We start from the raw sequence: 20649 nt of genomic DNA on the forward strand, positions 1-20649 counted from the left end.
ATTTGTTATAGGATATAGCACTTTGTCACTTATAGCATACCACTTATGAAATGCCATATTTGTGAAATTTTACATCAAAAAATGGTGGCATACTATTACTATAATACATCATTTACCATAAGTGGTTGTTATAACGTATAATATGTGTATTATAAAATGCCACTTCTAATACCCAAAGTGTGCAACAAAAATTAATAAAAGTTTTACTCACCTGCCTCCAATCCCTAGATGCAGGGAGCCTTTGAGTCTGCTGACTTATTGCTCTAACATGGGAGCACCCTGACCACAAACAAGCTGTCTATATCCCAGCACAGTGGGCGCAATGCTGTGACATTATTACGTCTGTCTGCACTGGAAAGAAGACATCTTGCTTGTGGTTTCAGATCCTTGTAAACTACAGACCCAAAGTGGCTTGTGGCTTACAAGTACAGAGTGGTTGAGCAGGAAGCAAACTGTTCTGCTTTGTCGGCAGATGCCGATAGTGTTGAAGGCGTGGCTAGTGTTTAGGGAGGTCTCAGGGTGGGCCACATTGAGTCAGTGGATCTGGGGCTGACACTCCTCTGCATCTCGTTCGCTGTGCCCTATTATGGCAGTAAAGCTATGTATGCACAAAAGGAATTTTATACCAGAAATATACCAGAAAACAACTTTAGTATACAAGTAGGTTTAAGAAAAAGGGGTTCAGATTTACTAAACTCCTACTCCACTTTTGTGGCCTAAAATAGTTGCAAACTTTGGGTTTGCTGCAAGTTTTCACAATCCCCAACCACTTTCCAAAAAGGGGACATAGTGAAGACGAGTTGCGGACGGGGTCATCGTCTGCACCAGACTAATCATTTATGCCAGTTTCCTTACATAAATGTCTGAAATGATCTCTAGCTATGAGCCTACACTTCATCATAGATCAGGTTAATATTCTGGCTGTGCAGGGATCATCCAGACTAAAGTACAAAACGCTGTCCTTAATAAATTCCCACTATAGTTTTTATTCCTATTGAGAGAAATGTAATTCTTTACTTGAAGCACTTGGAGTGCAGATTGCTCAATATTGCATTTAGATTGAAAAAGACAGACTGTTACAGGCCCATCACCTTCACATGAAAAGACTAGTGTACGAACCAAAGATCTCAGGAACTGGTATCAAAGAAACTGGATGGATTAAATGATTACACTGGCCCATACAGCAAGATTATTTGTCATAGGCCAGAAAAGAGTGAAATAAAAATGTTACCATTCACTGCATGTGTTATAATGACTAACATAATGTACACTGTATGTCAGAGAAAGGTTACATAGAAAAATGTTAGTAATGTTATTTCTTTCCCCTTGCCCAGCTATGACATGTAAATCAATAATAATCACAGGTTACTACTAGGTTATATTCACCATTAACACCTTTAGGAATAGACATAGCTAATGTATACCTTACCTTACAGTATGTGTACGTAGTTTAAAAATATATATAAATATACGTCCAGATTTATAGCAAATACATAAAATTCATGGCCTGTTCAGATTCCATAGGAAATTATGGAATAACACTTCTACAGATTATGTTAGGAGTCTAAGGGCCCCTTCACACTACGGATACGCTGCCTGATTCTGAACGTTAAAACACGGTCAGAATCAGCGCGTATAAAGCAGATCCCATTCATTTCAATGGGAGCCGGCATACGAGCGCTCCCCATTGAAATGAATGGGCTGCTTTTTACTCTACGAGCGCTCCCATTGAAGTGAATGGGAAGCGCTCGCGTGTAAGGCTCGGACTGAGCTGAGCGCCGGGCCCCTTCACACGGCGAGCCGTACACGTGAGCGCTTCTAAACACTTCCCATTCACTTTAATGGGAGTGCTCATAGAGTAAAAAGCAGCCCATTCATTTCAATGGGGAGCGCTCGTATGCCGGCTCCCATTGAAATGAATGGGATCTGCTTTATACGCGCTGATTCTGACCGTGTTTTAACGTTCAGAATCAGGCAGCGTATCCATAGTGTGAAGGGGCCCTAAGAGTATGTTCACACTTGAATTTTTACACTGCCATAGAAAAAAATTTTACACAAAAATGTGCATAGGTCTCAATGACTAATAATAGGGGCATCCCTATCGTGGACTTGCTGAGTCCCAAGTGTATATTTACAAGCTGAAGATTTATTGTGGAGATTTCTGCAACTGTCCCATTTCTGTGAATGAGGCTAATTATTATTATTTATTATGCTTACTTGTGTAGCGCCATCATATTCCGCAGCGCTTTACAGACATTGGGGTCTCATATAGGGCTCACAATCTACATTCCCGATCAGTATGTCTTTGGAGTGTGGAAGGAAACCGCAGTACCCCCACACAAACACGGGGAGAACATACAAACTCCTTGCAGATGTTGTCCTTGGCAGGGCTCAAACCCACGAGACTTGCATAAATCCACTGAAGAAATCCCATCACAAATTGCCTGCAACAAATCTGCCACATATGAATATACCCCTACACTGCCCTAGTTTTAGAGAGTGGGAATTGTCTATGTTCAGGCCTACCTCAATAGTTCAGGCCTTCCTCAATAGTTCAGGCCCACCTCAATAGTTCAGGCCTATAACAGTTGCAGGGTTGGCTTCTGTGCTAGTTAAACACTTCCTAGCCACAAATAAGACAATAAGACGCTTGAAGATTTCATTTTAGCTGTGGAAAGTGATGTTAACAGAGTGCCCTAGTTTATTGTTAGGGGGTGTAACAGTGAATTTTTGGAGACCTATACCTTGTATGATAAAACTAGGATAACAGTTGCAGTAAGTACCCACTAGACAGAAGTTTGTCGGGCTCAAGCTATATAACCACAACATACTTCACTACAAGTCTCTGCAACTAATTTAACAGGGGCTTTTGGTTGATTCCCACTTCCTACAGACATACCACATGCAGAAAGGCCAACAATACAGGAAAACATTCATAACCCAGCTTCTGCATTCTTCTGAGCAGGCAGAGACATCATGTTAATAGAGTATTACTGCTCGCTTCTGTGGTTAGGGCAGACTGTTCTACGCTCAACAGACTCATCAAGTTTTTTACCTACTAGCTATTAACCATAATAAATACAATGTAGAAAAAAATGAAGATTACATTTGGACTTCATTACATTAGAATAGGCAAAATATATAAGAGGTAAAAGAAAAAAAAACGGCTTTAGATAACAGTGGAAGATTTCTGCTAGGTAACAGTCTATAGGAGAAATTTATCAAGTTTTGCATCTTCTACACCCAGTCTTGAGCCCCTGTGAGCTGGAGAGGAGATACAACTAATTTATTAAGAGAAACATGTCTTTTAATCAAGTAGGCAAAGCTTTTGCCCTTTATGTCACAGAAACTCAAGTCTATGCCAGTTTGGCTCTTGTGTATATTTGAACTATAGTTCATGCCAGTATCTGGCATGAATACTAACAAATCTACATGGACATGCCCAATTCTGCTATGCCCTAAACCAAACTTTTTGGAAAAGTGCCATGCAAGCGCAATTTGTCCACGCACTAAAAATGGAGACTTTTTACCACCACAAATCTGACATAACCATTTTCAAAAATTCCCCCATGAGTCACATACATAGACTTTTTTATTTTCATCATATATAAGGTACTTAAGGATAAGGTTCATACAGCTGAAAAACCAGTTTATGTAATATATACACCACAATCAGAACATATACAAGGTGTTTATGTCGTGTTTAGTTGTCTACCAATAAGTATTTGGACACACAGTAAAGTTCTGCGGAGGTGGAGTTATGTTCTGGGGGTGTTTCTCCTGGTACAGACTGGAACCCTTGGGCCCAGTGCATGTAAACTCAACGCCGATACCTATTGCACTATTTTAGATAACAGTGTGCTTCCTGCATTATGGCGGTTCTATGGGTCGGACCAATGTTACTTCTAGGATGACAGCGCCAGCTGTCATGTAGCGAGGTCTACCATGGCTTGGTACAGTGACAATCAGGTTAACCCACTGGGCTGGCCTGCCCAGAGCCCAGACTTGAACCCTATCGAGCACCTCTGGGATGAGTTGGATCGCTGAACTAAGGGGTGCAGCAGCCATCCAAAATCTACTTTGGCTTGATACAGTGACAGTCAGGTTAACCCATTGGACTGGCCTGCCCAGAGCCCAGACTTGAACCCTATCGAGCACCTCTGGGATGAGTTGGATCGCCGAACTAAGGGGTGCTGCAGCCATCCAAAATCGGTGAAAGGACTTACCTGTCTTCTCCATACAAATGGAATAAAATACCACTAGCCGTCATACAAGGACTTGTGGAAAGCGTGCATTGGAGGGCTGAGGCTGTAATTGCCGTTCGTGCCGCTCGGACCACAGGTGTCCAAATACTCATTGGTAGACAGTGTATAATCACTTGCAGTTACAGACCCAAAGTCTAACACTGAACTATTGAAAGATTCTGGTTTCTAGGTCTCATTGTTGTCACTGTGCATTGTTGTCAAGAAGATTTTGCATAGATTATAATGTTCATTCTCATTAATACTCATATTTTACTGACTTAAGGCCCCTTAGTGACCACCAACAAAGGCGTATTGGCGGTCACTAAGGGGCCTTACTCTGATACCCATGACTTTTTACCCAACAAATATCAAAGCCTAGCACAGGTGGTCATGTACAGTCACGTACAGCTCGATTAAAATCTCACACTTGTGCTGTATATGACTAGCTGCTCTGGAAGAAGTGAAAAGGAGTAGAAGGAGGGATCATCTTTCAAGATGGTAGCAGTGAGAAACGGTGGCGGCTGATTACACAGGGGTGCTCGGGCCCAGGGATAACGTCCACGGTGCTCCCTGAAGATTAATTTGCATATAAAGAAAACCTGTTTAATTAAAAAAACAGCTGCGAGGAAAGACAGGTATGCCAAGAATAGCCTTTCTAAAGGCTATGTAAAGATATGCTTATTTATAGAGTGATCTAGGCAATGATAGACTCCCTTTAATCACCTGCTGGCATGAGATTTCTGACACCATTTCTATGCTAATTCTCTGGCATACATATTATAGGAAATTCTCCCTACATGCTTGAAAAGTGTAACATATCAAGTTTTCTTGTTGTTTTCTCTTACAAAGCAAGTTAACAAAAGGGGTTTTCTATTGAAATTCTGTGGTTACATATGCACAAATCCCCTGCCAAACCAGTTTTGCATTTTGTTGCTTCTGTTTTCATGTGTTAGAAGAAATTCCAAGTTAAAGTAACCGTCATAATAACATTCATTTTTATACATGGGTTAAGTCAGAAAAATTGCATAAAATTACAAATAAAAAGCATACAGTACTGTGCAAAAGTTTTAGCCAGGTACAGAAAACATGCTGCAAAGTAAGAATGCTTTCAAAAATAGAAATGTTAGTAGCTAGTTAACAAAATTAAGTGAAAAGAGAAATCTAAATCCAATCGATCGTGTGACTATCATTTACCTACAAGACATCATCAATTCCTCTGAATATACTTGCACAGAGTTTTTGAAGGAATTTAGCAGGAAGGTTTTTCCAAACATTTAGAAGAACTAAAGCGGCTTTCACACTACCACTGCTGTCCGCCTCGGGATGTCCGTGCAGGATTTTGTCCTCCATGCAGGATTTTGTGTCCGCGGAAAAACAACGGACACCAGACGGGTTTTAAAGCTGACCACTCGCAAGCCGCCTGCTGTCCAGTTTCCCCAGGGTTTACCACGGACACCCCGGGGCGGACAGCAGCGGCAGTGCGAACGCCACTTAACCATAGATATTCTGTAGATGTACGCTTGCTCAAATCCGTCTGTATCTTCATGTATTCCCAGACAGACTGGATGGTTTTGAGTTCATTATCATCACTTCCAGGATTACTCCTCCAAAGGGTGGCCAGATCTAATATTGAGTTCTTTTGTTCATTCACTTAATTTTGTTAATTAACAAAAATTATCTATTAGGTTCCGTTCACATCTGCATTCAGGGATTCCGTTTCCCTCTCTGCATGAAAACATTTTTGTGCAGAAACCGAGCAGAAACCACACGGACCCCATTATAGTCTATGGAGTCTGCAGGTTTCCTAAGGTAACCGCTTTTTTATGCAGATTAGGTTTCTGTTCAGGGAATCCCCATGTGGATCCCCCGGACAGAAACCCATGCACAGACGTTAATCAAGCCTTAATACTTCTATTTTTGAGAGCATTCTTACTTTACAGCATTTTTTCCACATCTGGCTGAAAATGTTGCACAGTGCTTTATATTAAAACGTTCTTGTGCATTATGAGAACCTTACAATATATCTCTACTGCCAGTATAGCCCGCTTTTATCTGCTAGCAGCAACTACAAAGAAATGAAATTTCACGCTGCTGTTCACCTCTAGGCAGAGTTCTGAATAATGGAGATATATTTGGTCACCAGGGTAAATGCAATTCTTTAGTACACAAGGCAGACCTTTGTTTTACTATGATGTTGTTCTCTTTACTTACTACACAGAAATGGGTGAGGCTATGCTTCCCAAAGTTATTTTTCCCCTAAACCTACACTTTTCAAAGGGTTTTGCTTTCAAATTAAATATATCAACTATCCAGAGTTTAGATAACAAATATATTACTATTTGGCCCACTGCTGAGCATGGGGGTTGGTAGCCACCCCTCATTGCATGAACAAAGTCAAAAGAACATTGACTTGATATTAATATAAATATTAATATAAATATAATCAACATATCAGGGTAACACAATGGTTCGGTGGTTAGCACTGGTGCCTTGCAGCACTGGAGTCCTAGGTTCAAATCCTGCCAGAGACAACACCTGTAAGGAGTTTGTATGCTCTCCCTGTGTTTGTGTGGATTTCCTCCCATACTCCCAAGACATACGGATAGGGGAAAATTTACATTGTGAGCCCTATATGGGGCTAACATTCTATATATATATATATATATATATATATATATATATATATATATATATATATAATCAATATAATATGGTATTGCTGTAATCAAACGACCCAAAAAAAGTTGGCATGTAACTTTTTAATTCAGAGTAAATGCCTTAAAAGAAAAAAAAAAATTGACAATATTTTTTCATAAAAACATTATGTTTTTATGTACCCCACAATAGTGAAATGTAGAGATGAGCGAACAGTGTTCTATCGAACACATGTTCGATCGGATATCAGGGTGTTCGCCATGTTCGAATCGAATCGAACACCACGTGGTAAAGTGCGCCAAAATTCGATTCCCCTCCCACCTTCCCTGGCGCCTTTTTTGCACCAATAACAGCGCAGGGGAGGTGGGACAGGAACTACGACACTGGGGGCATTGAAAAAAATTGGAAAAAGTCATTGGCTGCCGAAATCAGGTGACCTCCATTTTAGACGAATAGTGGATTTCAAATCCGGGTCATATGAGAATGTGAACTTTGTGACTATGAGACAGGGATAGCTGTACAGGCAGGGATAGCTAGGGATAACCTTTATTTAGGGGGGAATGTTATTAAAAATAACTTTTTGGGGCTCTATCGGGTGTGTAATTGTGATTTTTGTGAGATAAACTTTTTCCCATAGGGATGCATTGGCCAGCGCTGATTGGCCGAATTCCGTACTCTGGCCAATCAGTGCTGGCCAATGCATTCTATTAGCTTGATGAAGCAGAGTGTGCACAAGGGTTCAAGCGCACCCTCGGCTCTGATGTAGCAGAGCCGAGGCTGCACAAGGGTTCAAGCGCACCCTCGGCTCTGATGTAGGAGAGCCGAGGGTGCACTTGAACCCTTGTGCACCCTCAGCTCTGCTACATCAGAGCCGAGGGTGCGCTTGAACCCTTGTGCACACTCTGCTTCATCAAGCTAATAGAATGCATTGGCCAGCGCTGATTGGCCAATGTATTCTATTAGCCTGATGAAGTAGAGCTGAATGTGTGTGCTAAGCACACACATTCAGCTCTACTTCATCGGGCTAATAGAATGCATTGGCCAGCGCTGATTGGCCAGAGTACGGAACTCGACCAATCAGCGCTGGCTCTGCTGGAGGAGGCGGAGTCTAAGATCGCTCCACACCAGTCTCCATTCAGGTCCGACCTTAGACTCCGCCTCCTCCGGCAGAGCCAGCGCTGATTGGCCGAAGGCTGGCCAATGCATTCCTATGCGAATGCAGAGACTTAGCAGTGCTGAGTCAGTTTTGCTCAACTACACATCTGATGCACACTCGGCACTGCTACATCAGATGTAGCAATCTGATGTAGCAGAGCCGAGGGTGCACTAGAACCCCTGTGCAAACTCAGTTCACGCTAATAGAATGCATTGGCCAGCGCTGATTGGCCAATGCATTCTATTAGCCCGATGAAGTAGAGCTGAATGTGTGTGCTAAGCACACACATTCAGCACTGCTTCATCAAGCCAATACAATGCATTAGCCAGTGCTGATTGGCCAGAGTACGGAATTCGGCCAATCAGCGCTGGCCAATGCATTCTATTAGCCCGATGAAGTAGAGCTGAATGTGTGTGCTAAGCACACACATTCAGCACTGCTTCATCAAGCCAATACAATGCATTAGCCAGTGCTGATTGGCCAGAGTACGGAATTCGGCCAATCAGCGCTGGCTCTGCTGGAGGAGGCGGAGTCTAAGATCGCTCCACACCAGTCTCCATTCAGGTCCGACCTTAGACTCCGCCTCCTCCAGCAGAGCCAGCGCTGATTGGTCGAGTTCCGTACTCTGGCCAATCAGCGCTGGCCAATGCATTCTATTAGCCCGATGAAGTAGAGCTGAATGTGTGTGCTTAGCACACACATTCAGCTCTACTTCATCGGGCTAATAGAATGCATTGGCCAGCGCTGATTGGCCGAATTCCGTACTCTGGCCAATCAGCACTGGCTAATGCATTGTATTGGCTTGATGAAGCAGTGCTGAATGTGTGTGCTTAGCACACACATTCAGCTCTACTTCATCGGGCTAATAGAATGCATTGGCCAATCAGCGCTGGCCAATGCATTCTATTAGCGTGAACTGAGTTTGCACAGGGGTTCTAGTGCACCCTCGGCTCTGCTACATCAGATTGCTACATCTGATGTAGCAGTGCCGAGTGTGCATCAGATGTGTAGTTGAGCAAAACTGACTCAGCACTGCTAAGTCTGCATTCGCATAGGAATGCATTGGCCAGCCTTCGGCCAATCAGCGCTGGCTCTGCCGGAGGAGGCGGAGTCTAAGGTCGGACCTGAATGGAGACTGGTGTGGAGCGACCTTAGACTCCGCCTCCTCCAGCAGAGCCAGCGCTGATTGGCCGAATTCCGTACTCTGGCCAATCAGCACTGGCTAATGCATTGTATTGGCTTGATGAAGCAGTGTTGAATGTGTGTGCTTAGCACACACATTCAGCTCTACTTCATCGGGCTAATAGAATGCATTGGCCAGCGCTGATTGGCCGAATTCCGTACTCTGGCCAATCAGCACTGGCTAATGCATTGTATTGGCTTGATGAAGCAGTGCTGAATGTGTGTGCTTAGCACACACATTCAGCTCTACTTCATCGGGCTAATAGAATGCATTGGCCAATCAGCGCTGGCCAATGCATTCTATTAGCGTGAACTGAGTTTGCACAGGGGTTCTAGTGCACCCTCGGCTCTGCTACATCAGATTGCTACATCTGATGTAGCAGTGCCGAGTGTGCATCAGATGTGTAGTTGAGCAAAACTGACTCAGCACTGCTAAGTCTGCATTCGCATAGGAATGCATTGGCCAGCCTTCGGCCAATCAGCGCTGGCTCTGCCGGAGGAGGCGGAGTCTAAGGTCGGACCTGAATGGAGACTGGTGTGGAGCTATCTTAGACTCCGCCTCCTCCAGCAGAGCCAGCGCTGATTGGTCGAGTTCCGTACTCTGGCCAATCAGCACTGGCCAATGCATTTCTATGGGGAAAAGTTAGCTTGCGAAAATCGCAAACTGACAGGGATTTCCATGAAATAAAGTGACTTTTATGCCCCCAGACATGCTTCCCCTGCTGTCCCAGTGTCATTCCAGGGTGTTGGTATCATTTCCTGGGGTGTCATAGTGGACTTGGTGACCCTCCAGACACGAATTTGGGTTTCCCCCTTAACGAGTTTATGTTCCCCATAGACTATAATGGGGTTCGAAACCCATTCGAACACTCGAACAGTGAGCGGCTGTTCGAATCGAATTTCGAACCTCGAACATTTTAGTGTTCGCTCATCTCTAGTGAAATGAAAAATGTAACTTGTCACACAAAGAAAAAGCCCTCATATGGCTATTTTGACAGAAGAATACAATATTTATGATATCTCTAGGAAGGATGATGGAGGATATCAAAGAAGTAGCTGAGCCTTAAAGGGTTAAAAACATGAAACTCTCACCGGTTGCAACTGGACAACAACCTTATATTCAGGTTCTTGTCTATCAACCCACTCTACAGTGCAAGATGCAAAATGGCCATAAAAACATCCATTTTTCATGGCCGTCTTGCACCAGAGGGGCACCTGTTTTCGCGGATCTACCATACATTTGAGTGTGTGTGGGTATCCGTAAAAAAGGGAAAAAAAAGCACATGACCTATATTCTGACAAGTTAGTCACTTAAATTGTTGTGGGCAAAGGGCATAGTTGTATTTTCAGATTTCTCAGCCTCTGTGCAAAAGGTTGTACCGATGCTTAACACATATACACTCACCGGCCACTTTATTAGGTACACCATGCTAGTAACGGGTTGGACCCCCTTTTGCCTTCAGAACTGCCTCAATTCTTCGTGGCATAGATTCAACAAGGTGCTGGAAGCATTCCTCAGAGATTTTGGTCCATATTGACATGATGGCATCACACAGTTGCCGCAGATTTGTCGGCTGCACATCCATGATGCGAATCTCCCGTTCCACCACATCCCAAAGATGCTCTATTGGATTGAGATCTGGTGACTGTGGAGGCCATTGGAGTACAGTGAACTCATTGTCATGTTCAAGAAACCAGTCTGAGATGATTCCAGCTTTATGACATGGCGCATTATCCTGCTGAAAGTAGCCATCAGATGTTGGGTACATTGTGGTCATAAAGGGATGGACATGGTCAGCAACAATACTCAGGTAGGCTTTGGCGTTGCAACGATGCTCAATTGGTACCAAGGGGCCCAAAGAGTGCCAAGAAAATATTCCCCACACCATGACACCACCACCACCAGCCTGAACCGTTGATACAAGGCAGGATGGATCCATGCTTTCATGTTGTTGACGCCAAATTCTGACCCTACCATCCGAATGTCGCAGCAGAAATCGAGACTCATCAGACCAGGCAACGTTTTTCCAATCTTCAATTGTCCAATTTCGATGAGCTTGTGCAAATTGTAGCCTCAGTTTCCTGTTCTTAGCTGAAAGGAGTGGCACCCGGTGTGGTCTTCTGCTGCTGTAGCCCATCTGCCTCAAAGTTCGACGTACTGTGCGTTCAGAGAAGCTCTTCTGGCACTAGAACCCTTATGCACCCTCGGCTCTGCTACATCTGATGGGATGACCAGCACACGGTGTAGTTGAGCAGAACTGGCTCAGCACTGCTAAGTCTCTGCATTCCCATAGTAATGCATTGGCCAGCCTTCGGCCAATCAGTGCTGGCTCTGCCGGAGGAGGCAGAGTCTAAGGTCGGACCTGAATGGAGACTGGTGTGGAGCGATCTTAGACTCCGCCTCCTCCAGCAGAGCCAGCGCTGATTGGTCGAATTCCATACTCTGGCCAATCAGCGCTGTCCAATGCATTCCTATGGGGAAAAGTTAGCTTGCGAAAATCGCAATCTGACAGGGATTTCCATGAAATAAAGTGACTTTTATGCCCCAGACATGCTTCCCCTGCTGTCCCAGTGTCATTCCAGGGTGTTGGTATCATTTCCTGGGGTGTCATAGTGGACTTGGTGACCCTCCAGACACGGATTTGGGTTTCCCCCTTAACGAGTATATGTTCCCCATAGACTATAATGGGGTTCGAAACCTGTTCAAACACTCGAACAGTGAGCGGCTGTTCGAATCGAATTTTGAACCTCAAACATATTAGTGTTCGCTCATCTCTAGTACATACGTTAAATAAAATTGAAACGTTCCATTGTATAATGGGAAATATGCAATATGTATAATTGTATCAGTAGGCTGTTTGTATGACATGTCTTCAATCAAAGTGAATGTGGTGTCACCCTACAGAGCCATTGTTCTCACATGCTAGGGTGACATAAAGGCCTAGTTGCATTTACCACCTCTGCAGTCCTTATATCACTGGCCAAATGAAATGCAGGCTCTTACTCATTGCCTTGGACATTTCCTCATGAAGTTTTGATGTGTGTTCAGTTTTCTTCATGAGGTCTACTGTCTTTTTTAGTGTGCTGGATCTACGTTTGGATATATTTTTGTTTAAACAGAGGCTTCAGGCTTTTTTGTTGCAAGAAATATTATTGTCACCCTACTATGAAGCACTTCAAGTTATGGTAATGCTTTTTTTCTCTTTTAATAATAATTCCATCTTTTTCCACCTCCAGAATGATCTCCCTGCTGGGTTTTTATAAAACTAAAAAGTACTTGGTTCTTTTTACAACACGGGGAAATTAAAGGAGTATGCCGAAAATAAAAGCTCTTATGTTTCCACTACTGTTCTTTGGAGTACTTACTCTTATCTTTTATTTTCAGTCGGTATGAGAATGGAAACCATTACTTCAAGTTCACACGCAAGCGAATGATCCTAAGTGCAGAGATGTCAACTCACCCTGCTTTGTGGGAAATCTCACACTTTTTAAGCCCTTTTTGCAGGACCTTCCCAGACGTTTTAGGGGAGCTGGCAAGAGTTTACATTATGCTGGTTGTCATGCAAATCTCTGTATTCGTATGTGTATACTTGAATTTGTCACTCAGATTAACGAAAATCAAACTTCCTTGCTGTACAGTCCTGCAGTTATGTAGTGGCCAAAATAAGGGCAATATGAGAGCATTGTGTGGAACTGATGAATAGGGTTAGAAACACCAAAATACTTCTAACTTGAAAATAAAGTATAAATATTAAATTTTATGTTAGTACTTTATGTATGCCGAGTAAGAAAAAATAAGTTTCAAAAGGTGAATTGAAGGAACTTTTGCAAATACTTTGAAATCACTTTGAGATGACTACTCAAAATTATATTGAAGAGTGATTATCTATTATCAAAAATTCCAAGTAGCGGGCTGCTGCAAAAAAGCGCTGCGGGAAAAACCGTGCCAAATGGATTGCGGTTTTCCCCGCAGCACTTTTTACAGAAAGTCCGCAGAGCCTTAGGCCGGGGCCCCATGCGGCGTTTTACAGTCCCTGTAATGTAACTGGGATTCTAGAGAACCCATCCACACATTGCAGAAAAATACATGCAGTGGTAATGTTGTGATTTCCAAAACTGTTGTGGTTTTGCAAATTGCAGCATGTCAATTATACCTACAGATATGTCGGTAGTTTCCCTATAGATATCATTGAAGCAGAAAGTCAGCAGAGGAAACCTCTGTGGGATTTCTATGTGAAAAGCGCTCTAGTAAATACCTTGATGCGTTTCTGTCAAGGCTTTTCCCGCAGTGCATTTTTGCTGGGGTTCGCTATGTGGGGCCTTAGCCTTAGAAAAGTTTCAAAATGATAGGATTATGTCTGTTGTCTGTACCATAGATACACAGAGTTTGACAGTTTTGTTTACAGCCAAAGGAAGCTGGTAATACACATGCCATTCCACTTTTTAAGATTTCTGCTTTGATAAAAAAAACAAAAAACAAAAAAATTTTACTACAAAAAACAGTCTAAACACTCTAAACAGTCCCTCAGAATTCTAAATGTGAAAACAGCCATAGGCTAAGGCCCCGCTTTGGGAAAAGGTGCTTTTTGTTGCTGATTTTGCTGTTTTTTGAGCTAAACCCAGGAGTGGTTACAAAATGAATGGAAGATATAAATGAAGCAGTTACATTCTCCCCTTGCTCAAGTTATTGCAATTACCCATGTTTTGCTATACACATGTTTATTTCACGTGTTTTTTTCTTTTATGCGTTTTGGAACAACGCAAAAAAAAAAATCTAAAAATGATATAATTTCATGCAAAACTCAAAAAAAGTACAGCAACCCTTAACTTAATGTTTGGTTGCACACGCTTTGAAACAAATAACTGAAATCAATTGCTTCTAATAACCATCAACAAGCTTCTTACACCTCTCAGATGGAATTTTGGACCACTCTTCTTAAGCAAACTGCTCCAGGACTCTCATATTTGAAGGGTGTCTTCTCCTAACCGCAATTTTCAGATCTCTCCATAGGAGTTCAATGGGATTTAGATCCAGACTCATTGCTAGCCACTTCAGAATTCTCCAGCACTTTGTTTCTATCCATTTCTGGGTATTTTTTTAAAGTATGTCTTTGTCCTGCTGGATGACCCATGACCTAGGATGCAAGCCCAGCTTTCTGACAATGGACCTTACATTGAGATCCAAATTCCTTTGGTAATCTTTAGATTTCATGTTGCCTTGCACACAGTCAAGACTCCCAGTGCCAGAGGCAGCAAATCAACCCCAAAACATCTTTGAACCTCCACCATAATTGACTATTGGTACTATGTTCTTTTCCTTGTAGGCCTCATCCTATTTTTGGTAAACTTTAGAATGATGTGCTTTGCCAAAAAGCTCTATCTTCATCTCATCTACCCACAAGACATTTTCCTATGTGGATTTTGGTTTACTCACAGTTATTTTGACTATAAACTGTAGTCTAGCTTTTTTATGTCTCTGTGTCAGTAGTGGGGTCCTCCTGGGTCTCCTGCCATAGTGTTTCATTTCGTTCAAATGTCGATGGATAGTTTGCACTGACACTGATGCCCCCTGAGCCTGCAGGATAGCTTTGATTTCTTAGGAACTTGATTGGGGCTGCTTATCCACCATCCGGATTATCCTGCATTACAACCTTTCAGCAATTTTTCTCTTGTGTTTACGTCCAGGGAGATTAGCTACAGAGCTATGTGTTGTAAACGTCTTAATTATGTTGCACACTGTGGGCAAAGGAACATCAAGATTTCTGGAGATGGACTTGCAACCTTGATATTTTACCACAATTTTGGTACTCAAGTCTTCAGATAGTTCTCTTCTCTTTATGTTTTCCATGCTTAGTGTGGCACACACAGACACACAATGCAAAGACTGAGTCAACTTCTCTCCTTTTTATTTGGTTTCAGGCGTGATTGTTATATTGCCCACACCTGTTATTTGTCACAGCTGAGTTTGAAAGAGCGTGGGAAATTATGTACAATTTGCCTTTTTTCCTAATTTTTTTTCCCCAATACATACATAGGAAACAAACATGTAATTGAAATAATTTTCTACGACATATACTTTTTGAGGGGTGCCAACACTTACGCCCATGACTATAGTTTATACCTACAGTTGGGTTGTGGAAAAATACTGATATATATTTAGGCTGCTGCCTTTGGGTTTATGTGTGCTAAGATGTCATCAGATGACAAATCATGTTTTGAAGCTGGTACAGTATATAAATGGTAAATTGTTTTACCAAGTGCAGGGTCCTAGCCCCCACTTCTTGTGGTGGAGGCAGCCTAGCCAGAGGCCCATATTTTATTTTCACCTTGAGCTAGATATTTTGTTCAGCTAGCTCTGTAATAACCCTAGCTGCACAAGCCTGCATAGAAATAATTGTTCTCTATAGCATAATTCACCTCAGAAAAATGTTCTTGCTGGATATAATAGATCTTATTACCCTGGAATTCCTGAGCATTTACGACAGACATGTCTGATGTGAGACATTGAGGTCCTGACAGTTGCAGAGACTCTAGTAATCCTATATCCACTTTTGTTGAATAATTTAAAGAGCTATTATATTTTCAGACATTTCTCTGTGAAAGTATAGTCAGAACTATGCATCTCAGATGTCTTAGATAGGGAATAGAAATATATTTTATGGATTTCTGGGAAATCAAGCAAATGAAAACTCATAATTTCTCGTATTATGAAACTATATGTGTTTATCATACAAATGAAGACAAAGTTCAATTTATAAGAGATGGGAATTCAGGTACTACTCTACCAAAAAGCCAGGGTTAACCCAACATTATCTATTTGGTCATATTTATTGAGGTTCATCAACATAAGGCATAAGTCCCCTGATACTGAAGTTTCCAAGTGTCATGTGAAAGTATGGAAAGAACACTATGGCCTTTCAATTAAAAGAGTAGTGTTTCTATGGGGTTACAGAAAGTCCATGTATGATGTTTTAGCCTACAGGGATACGGTTTTGTAAGGAAGATATATCTGTTACTACTTTGGAACAGGATGATATATGCAGCTTTCTAATAAGGGAACTCCACAGAAAGGCACAGAAAGAACTAAACTGACTTTTTAGAAGGAGAGGAAGATTGGTATTAACTATAGTAAACCATTCACTAATATTACACTATTACTATTACTAGTAAAGTATATAAGGTTAGATCAAAGCATAAGTTGATCTAGTCCAAGCTATAGACCTATCAAGTTGATCCAAAGGAAGGTAAACTTCCCCATGAGGCTGATGACAATTGTACCAACAAAGAAAAAAAAATTCTTCCCAATTTCAAATATGGCAATTGCTAGCTCTATAACAAGGTACAGAATATCCTAGGCATGTCATAACCACCATAATTCTCTTCATATCACATGGGTCCCTGGTTCTCAGAATTCTGAGAAAGAAAGATAAAAATAAAGGATACTTGAAAGACATCTTGTTCCTCTCTATGGGTCATATACCTTGCATTGGGAAACAAGGAATGCAAAACAAATTGATAAAAGTGTTTTGCCCCAAAGAGACAAAAAAAATGACTATATACATATGGCTTGGCTTTTATTAGAGTCTGTATTGTACCCATATCACCTCAGCCTCAAAAAGATTCTACTTAAACTGAGCTGAGTAGGGTTGAGCGATTGGGATCGGAAAAGTTCGGATTTCGATCGGCGATCGAGTAAATTTCAAGAATTCCGATTTTGATCTTTTCGGGTGGGATCGAGATCGGAGGTTATTTCCCAGAATGCTTGGCTACTCAGCTGAATATACGGTAAAACAGCGACGAAGCAGAAGAGTAGCAGGCTGCGGTAAATCACTGTGTGCTGCGCTGCTGTGAGGACGACGAGGCAAGTTCGCGAGTAGATAGATAACACTGTACATTGACTTGTCTATCTACTAGACAAGTCAATGTACAGTAGTATCTATCTACTTGCGAACTTCGCTCAACTTACCTGTACAGAAGTGCTGCCGATGCCCTCTTCTAGTCCGGTCCTCTCTCCTTCACATGCCTTCAGAACGCCCTGCGCCCCCCTGCCTCCCTAGACTAGTATTATAGAGATATGCTGTGAGAAGACAGGGCTTGTGGCTTAGGAGAGTGTGGGCGGGTACTGGGAGGGGAGATGTGAATGATGCACTCACGTCTCCCCGCCCACACTCTCCTAAGCCACAACAAGTCCTGCCTACTCCCATCATCTCTAATACAAGCCTAGGGAGGTGGCGGCACTCTGAAGGCCTGTGAAGGAGAGACCAAGACCAGACCGCACCAAGAAGAACTGGGAGCGGCAGCGGATCCATGCAGGTAAGCGGACACCAGGGGGGATTTTTTTTTAATCACTACACAGCGTGGAGTCCAAAAATTGAAACTATTTTTGGACTACATGCTGTGTAGTGAATAGGATCGTTTTTAAAATACGATCTTCGATTATTTAAAAAAATCCCCTTGACTTGCATTGGGATCGGGTTCGAATGGAAAATGATCAGAAATCGGATTTTAAAAACGATCCTGAAATTTCAAGATCGGCTCAACCCTAGAGCTGAGATAAACTATTGAAAGACATATCGCTATCATTAATATCTATGTGCTCTTTGGTAAATAAAGGACATATTGAATACGTCAAAATACATTTCCTGTTCTTTTTTGGGCTCCTGTTTACTTCTCTACTGGAATCAGCAATGATGCAAATGTGAGTTGTCTTGACATTTGCATTGAGAGCGCAGGTTCTATCCATGTTGGCTGAGGCTCATAGCTAGTGTAGATTTGATTTTTCTGGGTCATGCACCAATTTTAATAAAGGACATTTTTTTTTTTATTAAACCGACTTATCACTAACACCATGGCTAGGGCTAAACCTGTAGTTTGACTGCTATTTCATTTACTTATTTTGCACCAACATACTTTGCAGTGGTTTACAGATATTGCCATCACTCACTGTCTACAATTACGCTCACAATCTAAATTCTCTATCATTATGTCTTTGAAGAGTGGGAGGAAACACATGCAAACATAAGGGGGAACATACAAATGCTGGCCTAGGCTGGAGTCAAACCCAGGGTCCCAGCTGTAGAAGGCCACCATGCTGCCCACTGCTCACTACTCCTGTATAATGTCATTCCTTATTGTAAATAAATGGAAACCGTTACATCGAAGTCTTCCAGGTAATGTGCAATATTTCAGAACAGGCCGGAGGCAGAAAGCATGAGAAGGGGTAGAGGGGGTGGAGGGGCTGATGCAGAAGGGGTGGGGAACCAAAAGGAGAGCTGGGCACTTGATTTCTGAGTGAGGGATCTGTGGGTAACGAAAAGGACTAAAAAACCTTGTATTTATGAATAAGTTGCTGAAGAAGATTTGTAATGGAACAACCAATAAGCACCACTTTCCAACATTTCTACATAACATACAGTACTTGCTAGATAAGAGCTCTTCAGGAACAGTCATAGTACTACAAAAGCTTTTCTATGACAAGATGGTATTTTCAATAGAGGGAAGCAATGGCAAGAATGCAGCTAAGCAACTGACTGTTAATAAAGAAATTGTCACAGTCTTCAGCATTGTGTAGCTTTCAATGTAATCTAATAGGGCAACCAGATACTGAGAAATCATTATCCAGTAGGTGATATAAGTTCTATCTATTACGTAAATTACTGTTAGTGTAATGCTTGTCTTTGACAACACATTACTGTATATTACTTTTCCTGGATAATTTCTCTATGTTCTATGATTATTTTTTGTTTTAAAGGCAGAGCATGGTATGGTTTTAGATAAAATAAAAAATCATACACAGTTCACCGATCACCTGCTACACCCATTCTTATGTGACCTGCTGGTGCAGGGATGCCATCTTGGTACAGTGGTGTGTGACTGGCTGCAGCCTATCCTATGACTGGCAAAACATGTGACAACAGGAGCAGCAGAGGATCGGTGAAGTATCTTACATACCATTCTGACCTTGGCTAATTTCAGTCATGTGACTAGGGGTGGAGCTTGTACAATAGCTCAATGTCTGGATGCTGTTCAGGGCTGACTGTAGGGTAGATGCTATAATGGAGTGGTTTAAATCAGCCATGGATCCAGTAGGTGGCGCTACTGCCTGTGACTGTTAATATGAGGCACCATCTGCTGTATTCATGTCAAGCCAGATGGATTAGGGTTGCATATAGGAGAGGTAGATGTAGCATCTACTTCAGCAATGGAACACCTGAAAATGCAAAGGACGGGCTGGAGGACAATATATTATTTTCGCCGTGTATGGTGTTGGTAGTACTGTAAAGAAACATTATTTTTGTTAAATCCCATTAGAATACATAAATTACTAGGCTCAGGTGCAATGGCAACCTATGAACCACCTACTGTTGACATCATGGCTGTGTACAAACTTTGGAAATGTCATTATTTTTGGTCTACTGTGATATATTGTTGGTATTTATAAGCATAACCACTTTTTGATTATTTTTAGTAATATTTATTTAGCTAACATTTGGAATCAATATATTTATAGCCTTCAGTATGCACTATAAAGAACTTATTAGAATTATTAAAGAGGTTATATGGGAAGGAAAATGTTTCTGCATTGTATACACTGCACCAGTAGGGTCAGCTTACTAATATAGATACCAGTTCCCTAGTAGGTCAAGGGATTGGAAGTCCTCGGTGTCAGTCTGCTCCAACTATCCATCACGTGACTGACCCCACTCAAACACAGGCAGCAAGAGCAGAGCAGGGTTCAATGTATAACTAAAAATAGTAGCATCAGCGGAGCAAACCGAAACAGAAGTCTTACAATCTCATGGCAGTTCTGTGAAAAATTCTGTATCGGCAATTCATAACCCCTATGTTAAATATATGTTAAAACAGATATTTTTGATAAGAAGAATTAAATTTGCTTACCAAAATTTTAATTCTTAAGACCATCATTCTTATTGTCCACAGCATCATCTTTCCTGGCTATTCCTGCAACATTGTTCCAATTTCTTGACCTTTTTTACTGAAAAAAAAAACATAATAAAAATGAGTATTATTACATTTTCTAACAACAGTAATAATAATAGTAGTAATAGCCATAATAATATTAATCACACAATGTTATTTAACACCTGATTATATTGGCATATTCCAATTGAACTACTGTACAGTACTCCTATCTGAGTTACAACCCCTTAAATGCAGTAATGTATTAAACAGAAGTATACAAAAATCCATAGCATTCATCTCCTCATATAAAACATTGGAAGTACAATGGTACATTGAGTTCACATTTTTTACATACATTCAGCAGATCCGTTTAAAGGGATCCTATCATTAAGAAAGGCTATTCTTCTCCTACCTTTAGATGTCTTCTCCGTGCCGTCATTCAGTATAAATCCCGGTTTTCGTCGGTATGCAAATTAATTCTATTACAGC

At 41.6% G+C, this 20649-nt stretch overlaps 1 protein-coding gene across 3 annotated transcripts in view; it reads right to left on the bottom strand.

The window, feature by feature from the left end:
* ATXN1 (ataxin 1) overlaps positions 1-20649 on the bottom strand; it is a 491098-nt gene that overhangs the window by 391675 nt on the left and 78774 nt on the right. For all 3 annotated transcript variants that reach the window (XR_012715457.1, XM_075270820.1, XM_075270821.1), the window contains exon 2: positions 20137-20233. The gene's annotated coding sequence lies outside the window, so the exon portion shown is untranslated. The remainder of the gene's footprint in view (positions 1-20136; positions 20234-20649) is intronic.

Source organism: Leptodactylus fuscus, chromosome 4 (assembly GCF_031893055.1).
Source record: "Leptodactylus fuscus isolate aLepFus1 chromosome 4, aLepFus1.hap2, whole genome shotgun sequence".
NCBI classification, from domain to species: domain Eukaryota; kingdom Metazoa; phylum Chordata; class Amphibia; order Anura; family Leptodactylidae; genus Leptodactylus; species Leptodactylus fuscus.